Consider the following 7,218-nt stretch of genomic DNA (forward strand, 5'->3'; position numbering starts at 1 on the left):
AACGTATTTAGAAGATATGCCCAACCACATCATGGAGTCACTGAAAGGGAAAGATATTGCCATTTCCATTGCCTCTACAATAGGAGCTAGAAACTAGAAATTTTATCACATCTACCCCAGGAAACCGACATGCAACAGTTGCTTCGTGTTCTTTCTCTTCATTCATGTTTTATGCAGATGCATCTGCTTGGCAGAACCTAAGTCCCATGCCTGCACACTTAGTTAAAAGGATATTTGGAAAATGCAGCTTATATGTGGCCAGCCTCTATTTTTCAAGAAAACAAGCCAAAAAAGTATTGAAATGAGTGTGTGAGTGGTGAGTGAGTTAATATAAAGTGTCGTCAACAAACTGTGCCAACCTTGATTGGTATTGACTTCCTGGAGTGGTGTTCTGAGGAGTGGCTGAACATATGCACGCTCAGCAAGAAAGCATGACATGATTCATTAGTGATATCTGTTGAGATACAGAGGGAAAGTTTGGATATGCTTGCCACTTACTGTTTCATCTCCAAGCAAATACTGAAATAAAAAGGCCACTAGAGAGTGGCAGCTGGGGATCCGAGACAGATCAATTACAGGAAGTAAGATCGGGAAAACACTAAGCTACTCTAATTGCTAAACTGCTTAGTCTCAGGCAGAATTGAAGGAACTGAGATTACAAAGAGAAGAGACAATGGAAGTAGGACTATCCTGGAACAGAAATACAGAAATACACAAAGTAGTCTCTTCCCTTGAGCTGAAGTTATTTTGGCACTTGTTTAGCCAATCTTTAGTTTGTGGGCAGAAAAACAAACAAACGTGAATCTAATTTGGGCTGAAAATTTATTTTAGGTACACCTGCTTCTGAAATCTTACAGGAACATATTATATCAAAAGGTCCTTACCTTCAAGATATACAGAAAAGAATAAACTAAGACAAATAATGTATAATTTGTAGGCCCATAACACTTACCTGGCCATTTCATTTTATATGTGAAAAATCTCTGACCCAGAGATACTATGGCTTATATATTAAAAAAAGTTAGTATTTGCTTTAAGTATTTCTCAGGCCTATGCTTTTTCTATTAATATGTAATCACGTGTTCATTCAATCATCCATATTAAAATGTCATTTTCTTAAATATTATGTATAAAAAAGAAATATAAAAAATAAGGACTCCATGAAAAAGCAGTTTATAATAAAATGGATGAACAAATGACACATAAAGACTGCATTCTTTGCAAATTCCAAAGGAAGGAAAGTCTTAATAAAACAAAGTATGAAGTTGGAACCAGTCAGATTTTCAGTTCAGAATCTGCCTCTCTGTGAAAAAGTAGAAAATGAGTTTGTTAAATGAATCATTGGAAAGACCAAAGAGCAAAGTTTTTAATGAATTTCCAGAAACAAGACAAAAAACACACTCCAGTATTGATGTGTTGAATATTCCTTCAAGTACTTAAAGTATTTATGTTTTCACAGATGTCACCTTTCATCATTTACTACTATCCTCACCAGCCGAGAAAAACAGATGCTTCTTTAGAAGCTACCAAGACAAGGTCAGCTGCAAGGAAGAATGAGATCATGAGTAGCTAACATTTTTAGTTTTTATAGAAGGAGAGTATTTGCCTCTCTCCATCAGTATTCTTAAATTAAGGAATTCTGCTACCATAATGAGACATTAAAAGGCTAGGTATTCATAAATTTTAAAACTATGTCAATCACAAAATGCTACAAGAGATCTTGAAGAGATAGCTGCACTCCTATGTTCACTGCAGCATTATTTATAAGACATAAGACATTAAAACAACCTCAATGTACACTAACAAATAAATGGATAAAGAAAAATGTGGTATATACATACAATAAAACATTATTCATCCTTAGAAAATAAACAAATAAGCCTAGAGAACATTATGCTAAGTGCAATAAACCAGGCAAAGAAAGGCAAATACTGTGTGATATCATTTGTATGTGGAATATTAAAAAGTAAAACTCATAGCTACTCATACTATAGGGAAAGGTATGATGGTTGCCAGGGGCTGGGGAGACAAGAAAACAGGTATTTGCTATTGGACAGGTATAAAGTTCAGTTGTTCAAGTTGAATGATTTCTAGAGATCTGCTATACAACAGTGTCTATAGCTAACAATACTGCAGCTTATATGGGCAAGACGGCCAAATAAGAACAACTCAGGTCTGCAGCTCACAGCAAGATCAGTGTAGAAGGGAGGTGATTTCGGCATTTCCAACTGAGGTATCTGGCTTATCTCACTGGGACTGGTTAGACAGTGGGTGCAGCCCATGGAGGGCAAGCAGAAGCAGAGTGGGGCATCACCTCACCTGGAAAGCACAAGGGGTTGGGGAACTCCCGCCCCTAGCCAAGGGATGCCATGAGGTACTGTGCCCTGAGGAACAGTGTATTGCAGCCCAGATACTACTTTTTCCCCACAGTCTTTGCAACTCAAAGACCAGGAGATTCCTTCGGGTGCCTACACCACCAGGGCCCTGGGTTTCAAGTACAAAACTGGGCAGCCATTTGGGCAGACACCAAGCTAGCTGCAGGAGTTTTTTCATACCCCAGTGGCACCTGGAATGCCAGTGAGACAGAGCCATTCACTCCCTTGGAAAGGGAGTTGAAGCCAAGAGCCAAGTGGTCTAGCTCAGTGAATCCCACCCCCATGGAGACCAGCAAGCCAAGATCCAATGGCCTGCAATTCTCACTGGCAGCACAGAAGTCTGAAGTTGATCTGAGACACTTGAGTTTGGTGGGAGGAGGGGTGTCCACCATTATTAAGGCTTGAGTAGGCGGTTTCCCCTCACAGTGTAAGCACTGGGAAGTTTGAACTGGATGGAGCCCACCACAGCCCTGCAAATCCACTGTAGCTAGACTACCTCTCTAGATTCCTCTTCTCTTGACAGGGCATCTCTGAAACAAAGGCAGCAACCCGAGTCAGGGGCTTATAGACAAAACTTCCATCTCTTTGAAACAGACCATCTGGGGGAAGGGGCAGCTGTGGGGGCAGCTTCAGTAGACTTAAACATTCCTGCCTGCCAGCTCTGAAGAAAGCAGTGGCTCTCCTAGTACAGTGCTCGAGCTCTGCTAAGAAACAAATTGCCTCCCCAAGTGGGTCCCTGAACCCCATTCTTCCTGATTGGGAGACACCTCCCAGCAGGGGTCAACAGACACCTCAAACAGGAGAGCTCCAGCTGGCATCTGGCGGGTGCCCCTCTGGACAAATCTTCCAGAGGAAGGAACAGGCAGCAATCTTTGCTGTTCTGTAGCTCTGCTGGTGATACCCAGGCAAAAAGGGTCTGGAGTGGACCTCCAGCAAACTCCAGCAGACCTGCAGAGTGGGGCCTGACTGTTAGAAGGAAAACTAACAAACAGAAAGAATAGCGTCACCATTAACAGAAAGCACGTCCGCACAAAAACCTCATCCAAAGGTCACCAACATCAAAGACCAAAGGTAGAGAAATCCATGAAGATCAGAATAAAACAGCACAAAAAGGCTGAAAATTCCAAAAACCAGAACCCCTCTTCTCCTCCAAAGGATCACAACTCCTCACCAGCAAGGGAACAAAACTGGACAGAGAATGAGTTTGACATATTGACAGAAGTAGTGCTTCAGAAGGTGGATAGTAACAAACTCCTCTGAGCTAAAGGAGCATGTTCCAATCCAATGCAAGGAAGATAAGAACCTTGAAAAATGGCTAGACAAATTTCTAACTAGAATAAACAGTTGAGAGAAGAATGTAAATGACCCGATGGAGCTGAAAAGCACAGCACAAAAACTTCGTGAAATATACACAAGTATCAAGAGCTGAATAGGTCATGTGGAAGAAAGGGTATCAGAGATTGACCATCAACTTAATTAAATAAAGCTATGGGAAAAGACCAAACCTATGTTAGATGGGTGTACTTGAAAGTGATGGGGAGAATGGAAGCAAGTTGGAAAACACTCTTCAGGTTATTATTCAGGAGAACTTCCACAACATAGCAAGACAGGCCAACACTCAAATTCAGGAAATACAGAGAACAAAGATACTCCTTGAGAAGAGCAACCCCAGGACACATAATTGTCAGATTCACCAAGGTTGAAATGAAGGAAATGAAGGAAAAAATGTTAAGGGCAGCCAGAGAGAAAGGTTGGGTTACCCACAAATGGAAGCCCATCAGACTAACAGTGGATCTCTCTGCAGAAACCCTACAAGCCAGAAGAGAGTGGGGGCCAATATTCAACATAATTAAAGAAAAGAATTTTCAACCTAGAATTTCATATCTAGCCAAACTAAGCTTCATAAGCAAAGGAGAAATACAATCCTTTACAGACAAGCAAATGCTGAGAGATTTTGTCACCACCAGGCCTGCCTTACTAGTTGCTCCTGAAGGAAGCACTAATTATGGAAAGGAAAAACTGGTACCAGCCACTGTAAAAACATACCAAATTGTAAAGACCATCGACATTATGAAGAAGCTGCATCAACTAACTGGCAAAATAACCAGCTAGCATCATAATGACAGGATCAAATTCACACATAACAATATTAACCTTAAATGTAAATCGGCTAAATGCCCCAATTAAAAGACACAAACTGGCTAATTGGATAAAGAGCAAAGACCCATGGGTGTACTGTATTCAGAAGACCCATCTCACATGCAAAGACACACATAGGCTCAAAAGAAAGGGATGGAGGACTATATACCAAGCAAATGGAAAGAAAAAGAAAAAAGAAGAAGAAAAAAGAAAACAACAACAACAACAAAAAGCAGTGGTTGCAATCCTCGTCTCTGATAAAACAGACTTTAAACCAACAAAGATCGAAAATAAAAAGAAGGGCATTACATAATGGTATAGGGATCAATGCAACAAGAAGAGCTAACTAGCCTAAATATATATGCACCCAATACAGGAGCCCCAGATTTATAAAGCAAGCTCTTAGAGACCTATGAAAAGACTTAGACTCCCAGACAATAATAATGGGAGACTTTAGCACCCCACTGTCAATACTAGACAGATCAATGAGACAGAAAATTAACAAAGATATTCAGGATGTGAACTCAGCTCTGGACCAAGCAGACTTAACAGACATCTACAGAACTCTCCATCCCAAATCAACAGAATATATATTTTTCTCAGCACATTTCACTTATTCTAAAATTGACCACATATTTGGAAGTAAAACACTCATCAGCAAAATAAAAAGAAAGGAAATCATAACAAACAAGTCTCTCAGACCACAATGCAATCAAATTAGAACTCAGGATTAAGAAACTCAAAACCACACAACTACATGGAAACTTAACAACCTGCTCCTGAATGACCACTGGGAAAGTAACGAAGTTAAGGCAGAAATAAATAAGTTTTTTGAAACCAATGAGAACAAAGACACAACATACCAGAATCTCTGGGACACAGCTAAAGCAATATTTAGAGGGAAATTTATAACACTAAATGCCCACAAAAGGAAGCGAGAAAGATGTAAAATCGACACCCTAACATCACAATTAAAAGAAATAGAGAAGCAAGAGCAAACAAATTCAAAAGCTAGCAAAGACAAGAAATAACTAAGATCAGAGCAGAACTGAAGGGGATAGAGACTCAAAAAACGTTTCAAAAAATCAGTGAATCCAGAAGCCTTTTTTTTGAAAAGATTAACAAAATTGATAGATCACTAGCCAGACTAATAAAGAAAAAAAGTGAGAAGAATCAAATAGATGCAATAAAAATGATAAAGAGGATATCATCACCGATCCCACAGAAATAAAAACTACCATCAGAGAACATTTTAAACATCTCTACACAAATAAACTAGAAAATCTAGAAGAAATGGATAAATTCCTGGACACACACACACTCTCAAGACTAAACCAGGAGGAAGTTGAATCCCTGAAGAGACCAATAACAAGTTCTGAAATGGAGGCAGTAATTAATAGCCTACCAAACAAAACAGGCCAATTACCAGACGGATTCACAGCCGAATTCTACCAGAGGTAAAAAGAGGAGCTGGTTTCCTTCTGAAACTATTCCAAATAATAGAAAAAGAGGGACTCTTCCATAACATATTTTATGAGGCCAGTATCATCCTGATACCAAAGGCTGGCAAGGACACAGCAAATAAATTTCAAGCCAGTATCGCTGATGAATATCAGTGTGAATATCCTCAATAAAATACTGGCAAACCAAATCCAGCAGCACATCAAAAAGGTTATCCAACACGATCAAGTTGGCTTCATCCCTAGGATGCAAGGCTGGTTCGACATATGCAAATCAATAAACATAATCCATCACATAAACAGGACCAATGACAAAACCACATGATTATCTCAATAGATGCAGAAAAGGCCTTTGACAAAATTCAACACCCCTTCATGCTAAAACTTTCAATAAACTAGGCATTGAAGGAATGTATCTCAAAATAATAAGAGTTATTTATGACAAACCCACAGCCAATGTCGTACTGAATGGGCAAAAGCTGGAAGCATTCCCTTTGAAAATCAGCACAAGACAAGGATGCCCTCTCTCACCACTCCTATTCAACATAGTATTGGAAGTTCTGGCCAGGGCAATCAGGCAAGGGAAAGAAATCAAGGGTATTCAAACAGGTACAGAGGAAGCCAAATTGTCTTGGTTTGCAGATGACATGATTTTTTTTTTTTTTTTTTTTTTGACGGAGTCTCGCTCTGTCGCCCAGGCTGGAGTACAGTGGTCAGATCTCAGCTCACTGCAAGCTCTGCCTCCCAGGTTTATGCCGTTCTCCTGCCTCAGCCTCCCGAGTAGCTGGGACTACAGGCACCCACCACCTTGCTCGGCTAGTTTTTTGTATTTTTTAGTAGAGATGGGGTTTCACCATGTTAGCCAGGATGGTCTCGATCTCCTGACCTCATGATCAGCCCGTCTCTGCCTCCCAATATGCTGGGATTACAGGCTTGAGCCACTGCGCCCAGCCAACATGATTTTGTGTTTAGAAAACCCCATTGTCTCAGCCCCAAATCTCTTTAAGCTGATAAGTAACTTCAGTAAAGTCTCAGAATACAAAATCAGTGTGCAAAAATCACAAGCATTCCTATACACCAATAATAGACAAAGAGAGTGTCAAATCATGAGTGAACTCCCATTCACAATTGCTACTAAGAGAAGAAAATACTTAGGAATACAGCTTACAAGGGATGTGAAGGACCTCTTCAAGGAGAACTACAAACCTGCTCAAGGAAATAAGAGAGGACACAAACAAATGGGA

This window comes from Piliocolobus tephrosceles, chromosome 10 (genome assembly GCF_002776525.5).
Source record: "Piliocolobus tephrosceles isolate RC106 chromosome 10, ASM277652v3, whole genome shotgun sequence".
Lineage (NCBI taxonomy): Eukaryota > Metazoa > Chordata > Mammalia > Primates > Cercopithecidae > Piliocolobus > Piliocolobus tephrosceles.